Source organism: Eschrichtius robustus, chromosome 1, assembly GCF_028021215.1.
Source record: "Eschrichtius robustus isolate mEscRob2 chromosome 1, mEscRob2.pri, whole genome shotgun sequence".
Taxonomy (NCBI): Eukaryota; Metazoa; Chordata; class Mammalia; order Artiodactyla; family Eschrichtiidae; genus Eschrichtius; species Eschrichtius robustus.
The window spans coordinates 11,305,466-11,328,483 of record NC_090824.1 but is presented as its reverse complement, the minus strand read 5'-3'; the positions used below and the strand labels follow the sequence as shown (position 1 = coordinate 11,328,483).

At 37.8% G+C, this 23,018-nt stretch overlaps 1 protein-coding gene across 4 annotated transcripts in view; it reads right to left on the bottom strand.

Moving 5' to 3' along the window:
• BTBD7 (BTB domain containing 7) overlaps positions 1–22,723 on the bottom strand; it is an 80,434-nt gene extending 57,711 nt beyond the window's left edge. For all 4 annotated transcript variants that reach the window (XM_068541269.1, XM_068541259.1, XM_068541277.1 and 1 more), the window contains exon 1: positions 22,472–22,723. The gene's annotated coding sequence lies outside the window, so the exon portion shown is untranslated. The remainder of the gene's footprint in view (positions 1–22,471) is intronic.
• Between the last annotated feature and the right edge of the window lie 295 nt (positions 22,724–23,018).

The following is a 23,018-nucleotide window of genomic DNA, read 5'->3' as shown; positions in this document are numbered from 1 at the left end:
GAAAGTTCCAAAAAGCAAAACTTGAATTTGACACATGCTCTCAACTATTTACATAGCATTTATATTATATTAGGTATTATAAGTAATCCAGAGATGATTTGACGTATATGGGAGGATATGTGTATGTTATACGCAAGTACTATGCCGTTTTACGTAAGGGACTTGAGCCTCCACAGATTTTGGTATCTGTGGTGATACTGGAACCAATCCCGCTTGGATATCGAGGGATGACTATAATATTTTCGTAGTTCTACAGGTAACACTCAGATATACATTATAATACGGCATTACCTCAATATGATAATTCATCTACTTCTGATTGACGATATTATTTATAAATGTCCTATCAATGTTTGCAAAAGATAAATGGAGAGTCTCAAAAGTAACAATGCTTATTCCTTGACGTCCAAAGTCATTTCTGGAATAACCTGGCATTACTGCACAGCACATGGGGAAACAAAGGTGACATCCAAGCTTTTTTCCAATCCTTAACGTGCCTGAGCCTATGATTTCTCCCAGTAGTATTTGTATTATTGTCATATATACTATCAGTAAGATACCTTGGATATTAAAGTATTTTATTAGCTAAGATTTTTTTTTTGGCTACAACTCGCAGCACGCAGGATCTCAGTTCCCCAACCAGGGATCGAACCTGCGCCCCCTGCACTGGAAGCTCAGAGCCTTAACCACTGGACCGCCAGGGAAGTCCCTATTAGCTAAGATTTTTAGAGATCACTTCCTGAAACTGAGACTCTCTTTATCAGCTGTTTCATTTCTTTCTTCTCTGAACAGAAGATAAGAGCCTTTGGGTTCACTGTGCCAAGGAAACTACACCTCAGAGGAAGACGGTACATCCTCTATGTGGTAATCATCAGTGAAACGTCTTGTCAGGCACAGTATCTTCCCAGCATCTCCCACCCCACAAATAAATAGATATATAATATTTTTGAAAATCATTAACAGAATATACAAATCAATTTCCCTAACATTTTTTCCATCTTTATTTTTCTCTTACTTTTCTTTCCAATGAGATACCTTAAACCAATCCATTTCCCCATATGGGTACTGGGTACTGGTTGAGATAGATCTTCATTTAACTTCTGAGTTGTCTCCTTTAAAAGCTCCCACCTTGGGACCTGCTATTCCCTTCATCTGGAACACTTTTCCACAAAGTCTTCGCATGGTTCACTCTCTCACTTTATTCAGGCCTCTGCTCAAATGCCATCTCCTCAAAGACGCCTTCCCTAATCATCGTCTAAAAACAACATCCTGTCCCATCCCATCATTCTCTATCCCCTTTCTTCACTTTATTTTTCTTTGTAGCACTTTTCAGCACTTGAAATTACTGAATATATACTTGTTTGCGGAACTGTCTCATGCTACAATGTAAGCTCCACTTACACTGAGCCAGAACTTCATTTATTTGACACGAAATCCTCAGCACATAGAACAGTGCCTAGCATATAGGAAGTATTGAGCTGAAAACAGCTGAATGAAATCAGTTTTTAAAAAAATAACCATTTAATAAGGAAAGACTTGTTTGTAATCATTCTTTGAGCTCTTCAGTCCAAAAATTCTCAGGATCCATATTCCACATATACAGCCTAAGCCTCTTACAAGAGTGTGATTTTAAAACTGCACTACTTCTTGGGAGTAAAAAAACATTTCTCAGGGGAAAAAAAAAGTATAGATCACAGTGTGCATACAGCCTCAGATATGACTGTTGAGATGTTTCAAAATATATAAACAGTATTGTTTAAAAAAAAAAGCACCATGATCCATCAAAAAGTTAAATGTAAAAACAAAAAAAATTAAATGTAGAATTACCATGTGATCCAGCAATTCCACCTCTGGCTATATAACCCCCCCCAAAGAAAACAGGGACTCAAACAGGGTGGTACACCCAAAAGGTGGAATCAAACTAAATGTCCATCGACAGACAAACGGATGAACAAAGTATGGTATATATGTACAGTGGGATATTCAGCCTTAAAAATGAAGGAAATTCTAATACATGCTACAACATGGATAAACCTTGAGGATATTATGTTAAGTGAAATGAGCCAGGCACAGAAGGACTAATGTTATATGATGCTACTTATATGAGGCATCTACAGTAGCTAAAATCACAGGGACAGAAAGAATAATGGAGGTTGCCAGGGACTGGGGAGTTAGTGTTTGATGGGTACAGAGTTTCCACTGGAGAAAATGAAAAGTTCTGGAGATGGATGGTGGTGATGGTTGCACAACAATGTGAATGTACACTTAAAACTGGTTAAAATGGTACATTTAACGTTATATGTATTTTTAATCATAATTTTTAAAAAGTAAATGGAAAAAAAGCCCCACTAAAAAAGCAATGACATGTGCTCCCCTTCTTTACATTCTTTTAATGACCGTAGCAGGAGTATCTTCTAACAGGGATATATAGTTTACAAAATGCTTTTCTACATATTAAGTCATTTTATTCTCACATTAAGTCTTCAATGTAGACAGGACAGGCTTCATTCTCTGATCTCTGAATTAGGTAGTTAAGGTAAAAGGATGAAGTGACTTATCCAAAGTAAAATATTAATATACAGTAAAATGGCAAAGCCAAAACCAGACACCAGTCATTCTGATCCCTAATTCAGTGTTCTTCCCCCTAAACAAGGAAGTACCTTAAAAGTCCTCAGTCCTATACCAACCTTTCTGATGGGAACAGCCATGTCTTCCTTATGCGTCTACATGTCTAACTACACTGTTGTTTTTGTCACAAGTCTTTTTTTTTTTAATAAGTAAGTTTATTTTATTTATTTACTTTTGGCTGCGTTGGGTCCTCATTGTTGGTGAACAATAAAAAGTTTCTGGGGGCTTCCCTGGTGGCGCAGTGGTTGAGAATCTGCCTGCCAATGCGGGGGACACGGGTTCGAGCCCTGGTCTGGGAGGATCCCACAGGCCGCGGAGCAACTGGGCCCGTGAGCCACAACTACTGAGCCTGCGCGTCTGGAGCCTGTGCCCCGCAACGGGAGAGGCCGCGACGGTGAGAGGCCCGCGCACCGCGATGAAGAGTGGCCCCCGCTCGCCGCGACTGGAGAAAGCCCTCGCGCAGAAACGAAGACCCAGCACGGCCATAAATGAATAAATAAATAAATAAATAAACCCCAAGGTAACAAAAAAAACACAAAACTGAAAATACAGTATGAATTCAACTTTAAAAAAACAAAAGTTTCTGGATTGTGGATTATACTCCACAAATATCCAACCCCTTAGCATTCAAACACCAAAGACAAATATGACTATGCTTCTGTATTTTCACTCCTTCCAATCTATCACTTATTTTTTCCTCCTGTGCAGGAGATACTTTTGCAGCTTCTGTAATAAAGGACAGAAAAATATAACAAAAGTAGAGAGAATAGTAAGACAAAGCTCAACAATTACCAAGTTTCAGTAATTACCAATTTGTGGCAGTCCTGTATCACTACATCCCAATTCACTCTCTACCCAATCTCTATGGATTATTTTGAAGCAAACTCCAGATAGCATATTATTTCATCTGTAAATACTTCCTTAAGAATCTCTAAAAGAAAGGATACAAAAGAGCAACTACAGCACCATTATCACATCTAAAATTATGAACAATAATTCCTTAATATGAACTTCCCAGGCAGTGCTGACATTTCCACCACTGGTTTATTTTTTCTTAGTTTGTTTGAATCAGGATCCAAATAAGGCCCATGCACTGTGACTGGAGGACTATGTCTCTTAAATCTCCTTTAAAAGGTCCCTCCCCAACCCTTTCCCCCTTGCACTTTTTTTTCCTTGTTGTTGTTGAAGAAATCAGGTTATATGGTAGTTTCCCATAGTCTGAATTTTGGCAAATGCATCACCATGATGCAGCCCTGTATTTACAGAAATTTATAGATCTAACAACTTAATCAGATTTAGTGTCATTTTTGTACTTTTAAAGTTTATTTTGTCAAGACTGCTTCACATGTGGTGATGTGTACTTCCAACAATAGGTACCAAACGTCTACTTCTCATTCTCTAATATTAACAATTAGCAGTGATCACCAACTAGAGTCATTAATTCATTAGGGGCTGCAACATGGTGATATTCTATCACTCCTTCTTTATTCATTAGCTGGAATACTTCTGTAAGAGGAACTCATCAACTATTCAGTTGTTTGCACAGAAAGGTAAGAATAAATGATTCTTTACATTTATTTACTAATTTTCAAAACAATTAACATCCTAGCATTCTCTAAAGATGATCAGCAAGTTAAAACAATTATGTGTTCATGGATTTAAATATATTTGATGGGTTTCAATTATTTGTATTTATCCCAATTGAGGCTCAAATTGTCCCATATTTGGACAGTGGAAGCTTATTCAAATTGGTCCCTGAGATCACATATGACACAACACTACTTGTCTCTGAGAGCTTCTTTGCTTTCTAGGGTTATACCTTATTCTAGGCATATCTTGTATTTTTCTTACCTTAGACCTGTAATCAGCCATCTCTTTAAAGGAGCCCTAATTCCTTTCAGTGAGAAATGGTATTTAGAAACCACAGTCTGGGTGCTAGGGGGTGCTGACTGCCTTTTTAGTACACAGAGTTAGAGAGTTTTCTACACATGTGTATTTAGATACATACACATATATCATGAGTGTATACTGATGCTTCCAATTCAAGTTCAGGTTTAGAGAGTTTTTACTTAATCTCATTAACTTTACACGTGTTTCTTCCTTTCTCACATGTCAAAACACCGTTCTCAACACTGCCTACATAATTGTTCATTTATTTTATCCCACAATACACACACAATAGCCAAGAATTAAAATGTCAACACTATCATCAACATTACGATAAATGAAAATCTTTTTTTTTTTTGGCAATTCTTTTTTACCCTTAGGATATACCCAACTCAGGATATCCTATAAATTACTGTGTATGTAAGTCACTTGGAATAGTTTGCTCTGGGTGATTACATCACTAACTGGAAGTACACTTTTATTTCACTTTTGATTTTTAGGCACAGCATTTTTAATTAACTTTTGCTACATAATTCTGTAAAATGTTTAGATGAGTCTAAAGTCAAAACCACAAAATAAGATATATTCAAAGACTAGTTGCTCCCCCTGTCTACTTCAACCTAGTCTCTCCCTACCCCACAAGTAACTTTACTAATTTTTTTTTATATAATACTCCAAATTCCCTGTTTTCTGGCTACTATCCACTGGCTCCCTACTATGAGCAATACTGAAATTAGCTAGTATCTTCTTCCTCCTATCTCTCTCCTCCAGTATCTAATTTTAAGTAATATGTTTTAATTTAGTTGATATCTATAATCCGTTAGCTTATTCTACTTTTCATATATTCTTCCTGCATATTTGGTAATTAAACTCTATCTACAGAATTAAACGATAAAGTGTTACATACTACACTGTTTCTCAATCTTAGTTCTATCAATAAAAATTTTATTTAATGTTCATCACCAATTTAAAACACCAGTTTAAGAGTGTTATTCAGAATACAAGTCCACAATTCCTTACCAGGGAGAAACTTTTGGAGCTAGATACATTCTAAAATTCAGACTCTTTTCCTTCTCTCTCTCTTTCTCTCATGCTCTCTCTCTTTTAAAAGAAAGTAATATGGTATATGAAACATTTACTGTATACTATGTAAACACACCCAGTGAGATTAGTCATATTACCCCATATTTTGCAATAAAATATATTAAACATTTAAACTAAGCTGGGTTAGTTCAGGTTAGGTTTTGTTGCCAAATGAATTCAGGTCACATCATTGTTTGCCATCAAGTGAGTCTCCCTAAAGAAATGGTTATCAGAACTCTTAGAATTTCAAATTACAAATAAGACATTGTGTACCTGTAATTAGTAGCTCAAGATCATGTATAAGAATAGTATTTTCCTTACCTATCCACCACCAATAAAAGGCAAGTCAGAAAACATTTTTGTTCATATTAAGCAAAGATATATTTTAAATTGCATTATAAAATTAAGTTGTGTTACTGCAAATAGAGATTACTTGTTAGAGTTCTGCTTAGGAGAATCTTATTAAGCCCATGTGGGCTTCTTCTAACAGAACCTATTATAATTCAAAACAGCTGTCAGTCTCCTGCTGCTACTTTTTTTTTCCGATTAAAAATGTATTCTTAAAAGAATATTTTTAAAAGTACATCCCATTTCACCAGTTTATGCAACATTCTTTTAAGGGTAACCATTAAAATTTTTTAAGCTAGAAAATGAAGGGAAAAATGTAGATAAATGAGGTGAGCCTGGTTCTTAGAACTCTGGCTACAGTGCAGATTCATATTGATACTATATATTCTTGGTATTCTTAATATTTCTAGTTATAAAATACTTTCTAAATAAAATACCTGCTTCATACATGCACATTCAGCATGGTCAGAAATATGTTATCTCTTAGTTTTTTAAACGATTTTTAAAAGATAATCTTCAAGGAGTCATGAACAGCCTAGGAATAATCACTAGGGAAAACTAGCGATGATCATTCTAAATAGAATAAGAAAACCAAAACCAGTGAAAGAATCGTTAAAAGAGATACTAAATTCTTCGAAATAATTTTAAATGTAGAAATTTTCTCATTTATGAAAATTAAATGTACATTTAATGTTAAACTTGAAAACTATTATGCATTCGGATGTGTGTTAAATGTAAAATTAATACCAATATTTAAGTAGGTTATCCAAGAATAGAAATGGCTAACTTTTAGTGTAAATAGTCATTAAAAACAAAAAGTTAAAGTGAACCACATTACAGATGTTTCACTGCTAGACATCAAACCACGTTACAGATGTTTCACTGCTAGACATTTGAATTAGTTTAAATTTAAGAACAATATTTAAGGGGGTTGTTTCCAAATTTGATGATTAGCTACAGGACTCCGTATTATTAACCTAATTATTTTTCTCCATACCCACACACTTCCTCTGCATAAAGAAGAGACCATTAGTTTTGTTGAATTTTAAATCCCTAAATAATTATTCAACGTTTATGTTTAATTATTAAATTTCTGATGAAAAGTCATTGTGCTCCTAAGAACATTTTCAGATGGGGTATCTAATTTGAACAGAAAACTAATCATACTATTTGGTGACAGTACACAAGCACCACCATCAAGCACTGTACATCCCCTTCCCCCTCTTAGTTTTACTGTTTTACAAGATTAAAATATGAGTTTATTTTCTTTATTGAAAATACGGAAAAAAATAATTTTTAGCATCTCTGTAATTTTTAGCTGTATTTCTTTCTCTCCCCAGAAGTGTTTTTGCCTTCTATTACTAGAGTTTGAAAAGTTGAGAGTTACACTGTTGACTCAAAAGCATTTTAAAGATTGTAGAACAGATCATAATATACAAAGAACAAGATACATGTTAAATTTTCTCTATCCTACCCACCCCGTAACCTTAATGTTTCCCCATTCACTTATGAGAATTATACGTTTGTTGTTTAAATTAAAAACAAAAAACCAAAAAACCTACACAGGAGAGTATGACAAAAGGCAATTCCCTAAAATCTGCCTCCCTTCCCACACAGACAACTAGTAACAATTTGATTTTTGCTTTTCTAGCATTTTTGACATAAATTAACTTTAGTTTTTTTTAAGTAGGGATATTTAACAAACAGTTCTGTAAAAAACTATTTTCATTTCATAATATACCAGGGATATAGAAACACGTGTACATACAAATTTTACTTTATCTTTTAAAGACCCCTAAATAGAACTGTACTGTATAAATATGCCATAGTTTATTTCACCAAAACGTACTGAGAATCATTTCCAATTTTTCAATATTATAAACAGTCCTGCAATCCTTTTACCTCTATCTTTAACCACTGTAAACTATGCCATTAGAATAAATATCAAGAAATAATATTACTGGGACTTCCCTGGCGGTCCAGTGGTTAAGACTCTGTGCTTCCAACGCAGGGGGCACGGGTTTGATCCCTGTTCGGGGAACTAAGATCCCACATGCCGCTAGGTGCGGCCAAAAAAAAGAAAGAAATAGTATTACTGGATAAATGGGTATATATATTTCTAATTTGGAGATGTATTGGTCAGAAAAGTTGCAATTTACATTCCTACCAACTTTGCATGAGAACATCAAAACTCTGGTCATTATTAATCTTTGCCAATCTGATGGAGGAAAAAATGATCTCATTATTTTAATCTTCATTTTAAAAAATTATAAGTGAAACTGAATCTCAGTATATTTATTAGCCTCTGTGTTTCTTTATAATCTTTGCCCATTCTTCTATGTGGCTGCTCTTTTTATTAATTTGCGACACTTTTTATATTAATGTTAAAATATCAAGGGAGAATATTCATATTAGCCTTTTAAAACTATGATGGCTTTTGTCATAAATGTTTAAATTTTTTAAATAGTCACTTGTTTCAGTCTTTTCCTTTAGTAACGTCTGAGTTTCATGCTCCTTCCTGTAAACATTTTTACATCAGAAAACAGATTTCTATATACATATGTAAGTAGTTAGAACAATATAGAAAAAAGTTCTCAATTTTTGTTGTCATCTCCAAATTAGATTATGTAGGTAAATACACTCTTCAACCACAGCAGAAAGCTGTCATTAGATAGTTAAAGAGTTTACAGCACAGTTATTATTAAGTAATTCAGTATGCTAATTTTAAAAAATTTATTAATTCCTAAATATGAAGATAATTTAATTATCTGGTGTTGCCTGGAAACAAGATGGATGTATTTTCCAGATTAACAGGAGGATGCTTTCCGGAAGAAGAAACTCAATTACTCCAATCTATGCAAATGTCGTTTGCTGAAGATATCCTGGGCATCCAGTGTCAGAACTGCAGGCGTCTTTCCCTCATCCTTCTCCTCTATATCAAACTGGTTCACCAATCCCACTGCAAATCACTTAGACTAAGTCACTATTTATTATCTCTCTTGAATTGTCACAAAAATCAATCTTGGTCTCTGCTTCCAGTCTAATTCATCTAGCACACCAACACTGAACTAATCTTCCTAACAGAGGTTCAATCAAGAATATACAATAAATACAAACTCCTAGCTACAAATCCTACCTATGTAAAGTATTTTACACTTTAAAGTATATCAGTATTTCCCAAAGTGTATTCTACACAACATCAGTCCTGCAAAATACAATGAAATGAGCCTTAAAAAAAATCCTGGTTCGTTTGGGAAACACTGTTTACTATAGCCTAGTTTTGTAGAATTATTTATATTATTCATTAAGAATCTGAGTACCAATTATGTGCTCTATGCTAAGTGTTGAAGGTTATTGTTGTGAACAAAATAGTCTTGGTTTTCATGCTGCTTACAATCAAGTGAGAGAAATGGACATTTAAACAAATAATTACAAAAATAAAATCATACACTGAGATAAATGCCATGAAAGGCGTGGGCTGCTATGAGAAAGAATAAGTTGATTTATTGACATTAATAAGCCCACAAGACATAAAGAACACATATAGCATACAGAAGAAAGATCTTAAACACATACATAAATACAAATAGTACATAAACATAAATAATGCTTGAGGGACTTCCCTGGTGGTGCAGCGGATAAGACTCTGCGCTCCCAGTGCAGCAGACCCGGGTTCGATCCCTGGTCAGGGAACTAGATCCCACATGCATGCTGCAACTAAGAGTTCACATGCCACAACTAAGGAGCCCGTGAGCCACAACTAGGGAGCCTGCCTGCCGCAACCAACACCCAGAGCAACCAAATAATAAATAAATAAATAAATAAAGCTTGATATTACTTATTGACAGAGGTAGTAGTGATGTGATGCTGGAGAGTTACAGCAGAGTCAATAGTTTAGCAAATTCTAGGAAGAGCAAGAAGGCCAAGGTGGCTGACGCAGGGGAAGTAGGGAAGGGAGATAATGTAAGATGAGGCAAGACAGGTAGATAGAGGCCAGGTCACACACATCACTGCAAAAGGCTGAGAGTCCTGCAGCTAAGTAACCTGTATAACTTTGCTTAATTCAGTATTGCTGAACTTTAATCTAAGAAAAACCAATAATAGGCCATGTCCAATGTTCCACAGAACATACTTTCAATCATATGATGTGATAGTAGTGGAGGTATAAAGTGAAGGTTTGCACTGGGTTAGTGTTGATACATTTTAAGAGAAAATGACACAATCTGAAAGCTGAGTTTTTATTTATTTAAAGTTTGAATTGAAAAATATCAAGCAGAAAAAAGTTAGCCACAGGAGGCCTGAAACTGCTATCCTTAGAAAGGCCTGCTTGAAAGGCTGGCCCTGGTTGGTCTTTGGGAACTTGGACTTTCCGTGTTTTTACCATTCCTTAACTGATAAGGACAGCTCACTGTACCTCAACTGTTTGTGCAAACAGTATGGTTTATGCTGCATATTTGCTTTCCTTCTGGGAGCCTGGAATTTTGATACATGTTAGGTAGTAGATGCCTGTGTGACCAGCCATCAGTAAAAACCCTAGGTGCCGAGTCTCTAATGAGCTTCCCTAGTAGACAATATTTCACTTGTGCTGTCACAAGTCAATGCTGAAGGAACTAAGTGTGACCTGTGTGACTCCACCTGAAGAGACCTCTTGGAAACTTGCACCTGTTTTTCTTTGGACTTAGCCTCATGTGTCTTTTTTCTTTGCTGATTTTGTTTTGTATCCTGTGCTGTAATAAATGATCTCCATGAGTATGACTATATGCTCTGTCAGGTGAGTCCTCCTAGTGAACCTGGGGATGTTCTTCGGGGTTTCAGTGCAAGAACAAGACAGAATACTGTGAAATGTCTCCCTCCACCTCTGTCTCCCAGTCTCCCAAAATGAAACTATATTGTTTTGGAATAAATATCTAGTTGGTATTCAGGTACAGGGCTCCTTCTTCTTCTTCTTCTTTTTTTTAAATCTTAGAAGCAATTACCATAAAAAGCAGAAAAGGGGTGACCTTTAAGGTGGTTGTGATTGAGACGAGGCATGAGTGGGGCTTTGAGCATGCTTCCACTGTTCTATTTCGTGACCATGGTGGTGTCAGCTTTAAAATAATTTGTTAAAAAAATAAGTTAAACTTAAATTTGTTTACTATGCTTCTTTGCATGTGTATTATTTCACAACAAAAAAATGTTTTGTTGTAGCTGGTATGGCTTTGAAACTTGTCAGCTGAAGCCTCAAAACTAAATCCATTTCCTAAAGAAAAGGATATAAAAGAATGACCGGAAGGCTAAGTACTGAGGCACAGGAAATGCTTATAATTTGGTAGCTGAAAGAGAACAGAGTAAAGGAAAGCATGGAAAACACTAATCAGGCTGGGTAGTGACCAGAATAGGTTGCATGTAAGAAGTGGCATCTGAATGAGGTTTATTTCAAATTGAGAAGTCACCCCTTTCCTCTGTGCTACCGGAAAGTTTTGGATATACTTCAATTTCAGTACTTTCCACTCTGTAGGGGCAATTAATTGTTAAGATTTCTACATCCTCAAAGAGACTAAGTTCCTACAGTACTGGGACTGTTTCCTTTTCCAGTAACTGTATTCCAAGTATCTTGAAGAGTGCCTGGCTCATAATGGGTCCTTAACAAATAAGGTGCTTAGAAATGCAGAATGAAACCAGAAAAGGCCCATATCAAAGAAACCATGAAAGGAGAGAATGTAAAGAATTCCATGAGCAGTTTTAAATTTTCTTCAGTTTTCTTCTTTTTCTCCTACTTTTAACAACCTTTCAGGTCATTACTGTTTTTACTAAATCCTTTCCACTCTACCGCTACCTCCTCATCACTGTTGCAACAACTATCTAAACACCAACTATGTGCAGGGCACTTAGCCAGGTAATGTCAGGGATACAAAGATGAGCTTACTGTCTAGTGCAGGACATATTCCAATACATAAATAACACAAAGCTGCAAGTGGAAGACAGAGAGAAAGAATAGGAACATGGCATGGAAGTTAGAGGACTAGAAAAGGCTTCAGTGATTAGAAAAGGCTTTCATGGAAAGATGACATCTGCTTTGGTTCTTGAAGGATGTTAGAATTTAAATAGGGAGAAACATAGGTAAGGGCATTTCAACAGAGAGAACAGCTTAAGAATTAATAGGTATATGAGGGACAACATACAAAGAAATGAGGCAAGAAAGGCAGGAGTTGACGAGATAAGAAAAAGTAAGAAAGAAGCAAAAATTATGCCATTGTCCAGTGAGTAGAGCTGATAAAGGAGACCAAAATGGAGCAGCCACAGATGTAAAGGAAAACCAGAAAAATGTGGTTTCATAGAACTGAAGAGAGGAAACTGAACCGGAAGTAAAATTGGAGTGAGCAAATGTTTTATAACTCTTTTCAAAAAAAACTGCAAAAGGTGCCAAGAAGTGAGGCAGTAATAGAGAGGATGTGAAAGTCTGGAAAGGTGTGTGTATGAAAGAGAGGGAGATATTGTAACAAATGAGTAGGGATGATGCAGTAAAGCATCAGTTTTCAACTGGGTGACTCTGCTCCCCTGGAGACATTTGGCAATGCCTGGAGACATTTTTGGTTGCCATAACTAGGAGTGAAGAAGGGTACTACCGGAACCTAGTGAGTAGAGGCTGGGGATGCTGCTAAACATTTTGCAAGTACAGGACAGCGCCCCACAACAAAGAATTATCTGGTCCAACATGTCAGTAGTGTCAAAGTTGAGAAACCCTGTACCAGAGCATAGGGGATACGGAAGAGAGAATGATTAACCAAAGAAGCAAAGTCTTTGGTAAAGTGAGAACATTCATGGAGGAGGAAGACTTTTCTGGTTCTTTAACCTACTGACCCTGATGAGAGCATGAACCTGGAAGTAGCTTCAGGCATTACTTATTTGAAAAGTGTACTGAAATACAACATTCCAATTTCTCCCATCAACACGAACGACAAAGTGCATGCCTTAAATCATTATTTACCCTGTGACTATTCTATATAGATAAACCATTTATCTTTCGGGATACGATCAAGGTTTAAAATGTGGGTACTTCTATTTTTTTCTAAGTTCCATATATGTTCGGCAATCACGTCCATTAAAAGGTTAATAGATATAAATGATCAGAGTGCATATACTAGTGTAATTTTATTTTGTAAAATCTCCCATGTACCATTTAGAAATGAGTTACAAATAATCTGTATTTTAACAGTTCATAGGGATACCATGTGAAAAGGAAGCCTAGAAAAGCACCAGTTTAAGATGCCAAGTAACATTGCTATAAAAGGATAAAATGAGTTAACAGTGATTATAAAAATGGGGCTATAACTATCTTTGGTTATAAAGTGCAATATATCTCAAAGCCACAATGAACTTGATCATATAAATTTCACTTTGTATCATAAGCATGAAAAGACTATTTACTGACATGTATTATGTGAAAGGTACAAAGAGGAGTTTAATCACAAATTCTGCTCTCAAATAAGAGACAGTCACTCATTTAAACATTTTCTGAGCACCTATTATGTGCTGATAATAGGCACATGAGGATATAACAATGAACTAGATAGGCATAATTTTTGCTTTTAAATTATTTAGGGACAAGCTGATAAATAGGCAATTACAATGTAGAGGAAGCACAGATTAGTGAAGATGAACTCTGGAGCCAAACTGTCTAGGTTTGGATCCAGATCTGCCATTTATAAGCTTTGTGATCTTGGTCAAATTGTTTATCTTTTCTGTATCTGATGATAATATTTAAAAGTATTTACCTTATGGGGCTGTTGAGAAAGTGACATCTGAGATAAGATCTAAGACTGACAATAAGTGTGAACTTTTTTCTTGGTGAAGGTAATGGTGGGGAGGGGTTGGGATGCCAAAATAATACTCTAAAAGGCAGAGGAAACTGACTATGTGAAGGCCCAAGGAAAGAACAAAACCTGGCTCACTAAGGAAATTAAAGCAATTCTACATGCAGAGTTTAACGGGAAGGTATTTGGCAGTAATAAGGTATGAGCCCAGAGAAGCAGCAGAGCCTAGATAACAAAAAGCCATATGATCCATGAAAGGGAGTTTGAACTTTATTCTAGAGAGTTTTTGTTACTTAAACCCACACACATACACATACACACACACACAAACCGACAGACTTTTTCTCATTCAAGAATTAATAAGCCCGTGCTGGGAAAACTGGACAGCTACATGTAAAAGAATAAAATTAGAACACTTCTTAACACCATACACAAAAATAAACTCAAAATGTATTAAAGACTTAATGTAAGGCCAGACACTATAAAACTCTTAGAGGAAAACATAGGCAGAACACTCTATGACATAAATCACAGCAAAATCCTTTTTGAATCACCTCCTACAGAAATGGAAATAAAAACAAAAATAAACAAATGGCACCTCATGAAACTTAAAAGCTTTTGCACAGCAAAGAAAACCATAAACAAGACAAAAAGACAACCCTCAGAATGGGAGAAAAGATTTGCAAAGGAAGCAACTGACAAAGGATTAATCTCCAAAATATACAAGCGGCTCATGCAGCTCAATATTAAAAGGAATGCCTGAGGGACTTCCCAAGGTGGTCCAGCGGTTAAGACTCCGCGCTCCCAATGTAGGGGGCCCAGGTTTGATCCCTGGTCAGGGAACTAGATCCCGCATGCCGCAACTAAAGATCCTGTGTGCCATAACTAAAGATCCCACGTGCCACAAGGAAGACCCGGTGCAGCCAAATAAATAAATATTTTTTTAAAAATAAAAAATAAAATAATCTCTGCTTAAAAAAAAAAAAAAAAAGGAATGCCTGAGCATCTATGCTCAGAACACTATATTGTGTTTTCACATAGATTACCTTAATTAATCAAAGAACCCTAAAGAGGGTGATACTGTTCATTTTACAGATGTGGAAACTAAGGTACCAAGGGAACTAACAACTAGACATCAAAAGAAGAAGGCTGTTCTTCAGACAAATTTGTCTTTTCATACTCATCCCAACAGATGATTTTACAATTTCTAATGTGTACTGTATTCCTCCTTACCTTGTTTTAAAAATAACTACAAATTACTATGTCAAAGTTTTATTTGACTGAAGCCAACAAATGGTGAGGTACACCAAGTTAGGAATTTTAACTCTCCTTCCCTATCCTTCCTCCCTTGTCAGACTTTATCGTTGAAGCATGTGACAGAACTATGACTTCATAATTAAGGCTATAATGAGATTTCTCTGTCATAAGCTATTACTAACATTCACTACAAACTCATCTAGTTCTGCCACAAAGCTTTTTTCCTAACCAGAAAATTCTCATGTCTAGTCTCAAGCAAGCAAGAAATATTTTGGGAAAGTCTGAAGACAAGCATAATTAAGTCTTATGAAGCATGTTATGGAATTTTTCTCTAAAGAACAACTCACAAGTAAATTCCAGATAAAACAAATTAAATAAGTATAATTTCAGAATATAGGGAAAAAAAGACACTATACTTGAAATTCTTCTGGCATTCAGTCTCCCCCTAAAGAAAAGGAAGGAAGGAAACTGCACACTAACAACACAATTCATTATTGCTCCTTCCATGATTCCTGCTTTAAGTAGGTAAGAGTGTTCATAAAATTTAAGGAACTGTAGCCAGAAGAGACTGTCAAACTTTTTATCTAAGTGCATATTTTTAGAAAACAATTAAGGGCAAGCAAAGAACACTTTGCATGACTGGCCTAATTGATTTTTCCATCTCACTTTAGTTTTAAACTCAATAACATACCTCATATTTATTAAAAAATTGTTTACAAAGCACTTATTCATGTTATTATTTCATCCTAACAACTCACTGAGTATCTATAATTTACCAGACACTGTGCTACATCCTACAGGCTTTGGCTCAAAGTACAAAGAGTTACATGGAGGAGTTAGACACACAAGCAACTGATGATAATATAGTAAATAAGGACTGGAAGAAAGGTCCAAAGTACTAAGGGAGTGAGTGTACGATTACTGGTAAAACTAACTTTTGAACTGGGTCTTGAAGAATAAAGACGACTGTAAGAATCAGGAGATTTCTGATGGCAAATAACCCCAAAGAACTGGCTTAAACAATAGGAATTTATTCACGAGGAGAAATCCCACGGTAGGGAAAGCCCCAGGCCCAGCACAATACGTGTCTAAAATAATGTTGTCACGCACCTACATTCATTCTACCTCTCTGTTCTGCCGTCCTCAGGGCATGTTTCATCATCCCCTGTGGTCACAAGACAGCTGCCAGTGGCGACTGGGGCCACATGGTCTCTTGCTCACAAACAATAGGGGAAAAAATCCTCTCCCCCAGAAACAGAATGTCTCTTTCCTTTCTATCTACCTGAGACAAATAATAATTTACAGGGAAATGCCTTGAGCTGATTGGCTTGGAGTAATCAAAATCCACCGCTGAAATGGGTGATGAGTCATCTTCTCAGAGTCTCCTGGATGGCAAAGAACAGGAGAACTCCAAGCACTGGGATAAACACATTAAAAAAACAGAAGTAGAAGGAACGAGAAACAGCTTAGTATGACTAGAGTAATGGGAAATCTAACGTTAGACACAGTCTACAAACTGTTGTGAGTTTGGACTTTATCCAATAGACGATGGGAAGTCAACACAAGTTTTTTGGGTAGGGAAGTAACACCCTCTAATTGCATTTTTTAAAAAGTGTGGTAGCAATACAGAGAACAGCCAGAGAAGGAGAGGAAAAGTGGGAGAACAAATGGCAGAGACTCCACTGGTAGGCTGTTCAATAAATAGTCCAGACTAGCAAGTAAGTGGTAACAGAGAGGGAAAGAATGGAATGAAAAATACAAGGTGGCAAAGCTGCTATGTAAAACACTGTGTGTGTGTGTGTTTTCCCTCTTACAGATGAGGAAAAATTAAGCCTCAGACAGGTAAAATGGATTGCTTAAGATTGCAAAACTATAAATAGTAATCAGAATCTGAATTGAGGTTTGATTCCCAGTCCAGTGTTCTGACACATCACAACTATGTCTAAAAACTCCAACAATGCTCAAAAAAGCAGATTTTTTTGAATCTTGTGATTTAAAGGATGTTGTGTATTGAATTAAAGTGACTTCTGTTTATTCCAACTTTAACGTGATGTTCATTATATGGATTTAATGTCAATTTATAAAACTTAGTCCATTATATGTGTTTGAAGTTTCTACATTATTTGAGATAGTAAGGATGCTGTGAAAGACTCAACTTGTAATGTCAAATTTAGACTGCCAAAATTTTAAAAATTAAAAGAACTGAAGCTGGCATTAAAAAATTTTGAACTTGTTTTGTAAATAAACTAGGTACTGAATGTTTGAATTTCATTATAAATCTGAAGTTAGTAGGTACATGAAAAGTTTCCTTTAAATTATGCTTCCCTTTGAAATTTTGGATTCTGATAACCAACTTCCATTAGCATCAACTTAAAAAGAAAAATGTTGTCTCATCTTTAAAAAGATAATTGTTTTAGAAAAAGTCACTTGCCTGTTTCTTTTTAGAGTGGAGAAGTCTGATTTTGTTTTATTACCACTGTACCAAGACTGGGTTAAGAGGGAAGGTGGTTTAGAATAAACACTTTCTATAAAAATTATAAACAATATATTTTTTAGCTTATTGGGTTAAATCTTAGTCTTCTGCTTTTAAACTCAATTAATAACTTTAATGAGCACCTATGTGCCTGGCACTATGCTAGATGCTGGGAATACAGCTGGAAGCAAAATAGTACTACAGTTCCTCAGGCATATATTTGTATGATTATTTGATTAGTGTCAGTCTTCCCCACTGAATAACTATAGCACTATTTTTTTCAGCCAGAACATAACTGCAAATGTACAAAGATGATGTTTAAAAAAAAAACTTGACAATAACATTCCACCAATGACACAAGAATTTTCTTTCACCAGGTAGAAACACAGCACCCATAACTGAATTTTTTTCTTAAAACATACCTGCTAAAACACTCAACAAACCAGGAGTATAAGGAAACTAGCTCAACATAATAAAGGTTATGTATGGAAAATCCACAGCTAACATCATACTCAACGGTCAAAGACTGAAAGCTTTCCCTCTAAGATGAGGAACAAGACAAGGATGTGCATTTTCACCATTTCTATTCAATACAGTACTGGAAGTCCTAGCCAGAGCAATTAGGCAAGAAAAAGAAAGAAAAGTCATTCAAACTGGAAAAGAAGACATAAAATTATCTTTGTTAGAAAACAACCTTACCTTTATGTAGAAAATTCTAAAGATTACACACACACACACACACCCCATTAGAATAAATGAATTCAGTAAAGTTGCAGGATACAAAATCAACACACAAAAATGAGTTGTGTTTATACACTAACAATGAACAATCCGCAAAGGAAATTAAGAAATCAATCACGTTTACAATAGTACCAAAAACAATAAAATACTTGGGAGTAAACTTAACCAAGGAGATGAAAGAATTTTACACTGAAAACTACAAAATGTTGTGGGAAGAAATTAAACACAAATAAATGGAAAGACATCTGGTGTTTACGGACTGGAAGACTGGAAGAGATGTCAACACTACTCCAAACAATCTACAGATTCAGTGCAATCCCTATCAAAAAACTCCCAATGACATTTTTTGCAGAAATAGAAAAATCTATCCTAAAATTCATATGGAATCTCAAGGGACCCCAAATAGCCAAAACAATTTTGAAAAAGAACAATGTTGGAGGCCTCACACTTCTGATTTCAAAACCACTATAAAGCTAGAGTAATCAAAACAGTACGGTGACAGCACAAAGACAGACTTACAGACCAATGGAACAGAACAGATTTCAGAAATAAACCCTCGAATGTATGATCAAGTGATTTTCAACAAAGATGGCCAGACCATTCAATGGAAAAAAGATAGTCTTTTCAACAAATGGCATTGGAAAAACTGGATATCCACATGCAAAGACCTAAACATAAGACCTAAACATAAAACATGATTTTTTTGAGGGGAAAACTCTTAGAAGATTTTTAAAGGGGGAAAGCTTCATGACACTGGATTTGGCAATAATTTCTCAGATGTAACACCAAAAGTATAAGCAACAAAAGAAAAACTAGATCAGTTGGACTTCATTAACATTAAAAACTTACCAAAAAAAACCTTTTGTGCATCAAAGTACACTCGACAGAGTGAAAAGGCAATGCATGGAATGGCAAAAATATTTGCAAATCATCTATCTGATAAGGGATTGGTATCCATAATACATAAAGAGCTCCTACAAGTCAACAACAACAACAAAAAACAACTAAATTAAAAAAATAGGCAAAGAACTTAAATAGATTATTTCTCCAAAGAAGATATACAAAAGGCTGATAAGCTTTAGAGATGCTAACATCACTAATCATTAGAGAAACGCAAGTGAAAACCACAATGAGATATCACTTCACGCCCATTAGGATGGCTGTTATCAAAATAATAAAAACAACAAGTGTTGGTGAGGATGTGGAGAAACTGGAACCCTGACGCATACTGGTGGAAATGTAAAATTTTCTGGATATATACCCAAATGAAATGAAAGCAGGGACTCAAACAGATATGAGCACACCTATGTTCATGGCAACATTATTCCAAAAGCCAAAAAGTGGAAGCATATGAAGTACCAACCGACAGATAAATGGATGAACAAAATGCAGTATATACATACAATGGAATATCATTCAGCCTTAAAAATGAAGGAAATTCTGACAAATGCTGCAACATGGATGAACATTATGCTAAGTGAAATAAGCCAGTCACAAGAGGACAAACATTGTATGATTCTACTTACATGAAATACCTAGAGTAATCAAATTCGTAGAGACAGAAAGTAGAATAGTGGTTGTCAGGGGCTAAGAGTAAAGGGAAGTGGGGAGTTAGTGTTTACAGGGTATAGAGTTTCAGCTGCAGAAGATGAATGGAGTTCTAGAGATGGATGGTGATAATGGTTGCACAACAATGTGAATACACTTAATGCCACAGAACTGTACACTTAAAACTGGTTAAAATGGCAAATTTTATGTTATGTATATTTTACCACGATAAAAACAGCAACAACAACAAAAAAATGATACCTGCTATGCATCTTTCCTAGTGACTCTATCTTAGTGTAGGATCTCATCTCTTCATACCCAGGTAACTCCAATAGCTACTATTGTCCCTGGTTCATTCCACTCTCTTCTCATTCTAACTCAACCAACAGATCACTGACAGGTGCATCTTGGCAGTTTTATCATATTAATGTGTGGCCTCCAAACTTTCAAAGGCTCCCCATATCCTGCACAAGAGGATAAAAATCCAAATCTCCTCAATCCGGTACTCAAATCCTTCCACAAACATATCTTTTCAACTGTCTAATGTCTTCCCAAGGAAATTCAGTTGTCAGCTCATCCTAGTTTCCCTCTCTATTCCCCTCCCCCAAAGCTAATCTCCACATTACACTCTTGCTTTTCCCTCACAAAGTAACTGCTCCAATCTCTCTGTAAATCTAAACCCTCACAGAAGCTAGCTCAAGTCCCAAGTGTTCCAGGAAGTTATTTAGACTCCTGGGGCCTCACTCATCTCCCTCTAACCAGAACACGAACAGCATTCTTTGTATTGATAGATTGTTTTCTAGACTCAGAGGGGTACATCTTATCTTTTCTGAGGGCAAAGTCTACATATTTCACTTGTTTCTTTCTCCTGTAGCACCTAGTATTGCAAAATACAAAGCAGATCTTCAATAATCACCTGTGTAACTGAACACAAGGTACAACTCTGGTGTGTGAGTCTCAATGACTAGAATATGAAATCAGAAGCATTTGACATGACTGTATTTCTGAAGGTTAACCTGTGACACACAACACAGAAAACTGCTGTGACTCAAGTGGCTATGTGGAAACCAGGTGGTACAACCTGGCAAATACAACACAGGTGTTTTAAATCCTAAAATTAGAGCCTGATACAAAGAACCTGTTTAAATGCTGGTAATGAGGGACAAAACAATATAGTAGTTAGGTTTTGTGGGACAGAATACTGGTTTTACTGAATGCATGCATAAATAAGCAATGCTATAATTGGACAGAAATACAGTCAGTCACAGACCTATGAAAACTCTAAATGAAATGTCAGTTGGTTGTTATTAAATTCAGGTCAGGGAAAAAAATCTTCATCAGTTACTTGTGGTAACTGACAGTAACTGTCAAGAATCAGAGTGAGGCGCTCTCTCTGATTTCTCCTTTCAACTACATTGTACAAAGACCCAGGGATGAGGATGGTGGTGAAGAATGCAATCAATGAAGAATACGAGGCTCAGGAGCGTAGTGAAAAGAGCTCTCTAAATAGGGCGGAGAGAGGCCTAGATCCTAGTTTTGGTCCAATCCCTGGCCAGCTGCAGAATCCACAGCGAGTCACTCATCTCCCTGGGCCTAGTTTCCCAGTTCTAAAACAAGTCACATCAGATCGCTAAAGGTTTTTCTGACTTCAAAATTCCAGGACAAGTTTAATCACAGCTGCCATTAACATGTACGATTCTTGCAATTTCAAATCTTTCTTCCACATTTCCGGGAGAAAGTAATTGATTTCAGCAATCTAAAAGAAATGGATGCTATTCAGAGACAAAAGATTCTGCTACTTGAAAAAACGAAGTAATTCTGTAAAATTGCCTATTTCCTCATTACAGTAAGATGTTTTAGCAGAGGAAACAGTTCGCTGGTAAAACCAGGACTGCGTCTGCAAATTAGGCCTAATCCAGAGTACTTATTATCTGTGCTGGTATGTGAAGAGATGCTATTGTAGTTCAAAGCAGAAGCAACACTCAGGGCTTCTCCCCCCAAACGGTGAGAAAGTTCTCATCTTCGGGGTAAGGCTAATAAACAGCTGTGCAAATGATGAGACGTTGAAAAATGCACGCTTTTAGCCTTTCAAGTACTCCAAGCACAGGATCCTTTACCAAAGACTCCGTATTGTCTCTCTCCCAACCTGTCAAAGCGCAATTCCAGTTTGATCCCGAAACAGTAACTTACCCGGACAATTTAACTTCTCCCCGGGGGAGCAGCCGTCCACAGGCCTGCACTCCTCGACCCCTGATTCCGGCCGGCAGCTCTCACGCCCACCCCGGGGCGGTCGCAGCCTCGCAGCCGGGTAAACACGCGCCCGAGTCTCGGGAGCGGTTTCCCGGCGTCCTGGGAGCGGCGATTCCCGCCCCTCGTAGCCCCGAGACGGGAGCCGGCCGGGCCGCCGCCGCGGCCACCTCGGGCCGCTCTCCCCGCCCCAAGCGCCACACCTCGCGCCTCTGCCCCCGGGACGGCGGCGCACTGCCCAGCCCGCCCCGCGCAGCGCACCGGGACCGGTCAGTCTGCCACCGCCGCCTCAGCCCCAGACGGACCAGTAACCCTTCCCCGGCCCCAGCCCCGCGCCCCCCGCGGCGGCCGGGCCCCAGCCCTGCGCCCCCACGGCCCCCGCACAGCCCCTTCCTCGTCGGGACGCCCAGCACAGCGCCGGTAACAGCCTCGGCTCACAGCCTCAGAGACATCGAGGGACACTCACCCCGGAGGCTCCTCCCGCCGCTGCTGCTGCTGCCACCGCTGGGACCGCGGCCGTCGCCCCCGCCGCCGCCGCCGCCTGCACCGCCGTCCGCACCGGCGCCAGCGCCCCCGGCCATCCTCCTCCTGCCGTCGCCGCCGCCACCTCCCGTCTCCGCTCCTGTCAGTGGCTCAGGCTCCGGGGCTTCTCCAGGTTTCCCTCGCCGCCATTTTGACGCCTGGAGCGAGCAGGAGGGGCTCGGCTCGGCGCGGGCCTGGGGCGCCTGCGCGGCGCTGCGGAGCCGGCCCGAGCCCCCGCCCATCCCCGCCGTCGCCGCGCCCGGGGTCACGTGGGCCGGCGGCGGCGCGCGCGCCCTGGCTGGTCGGGGAGGCGCGTTCACGGGACCCGGGATCGGTTGGAGCCGAGTGCGCGCGCATTATTCCCGCTCTCCGCTCGGAGTCTGAAGCTCGTTGCAGCATCTTGCTTATTCCGGGGAATTGTGGCAAATCGTTAAATCTGTCAGAGTGGAATTATAATAACTACGTTACCGCACGACCGGTTCTACCAATTC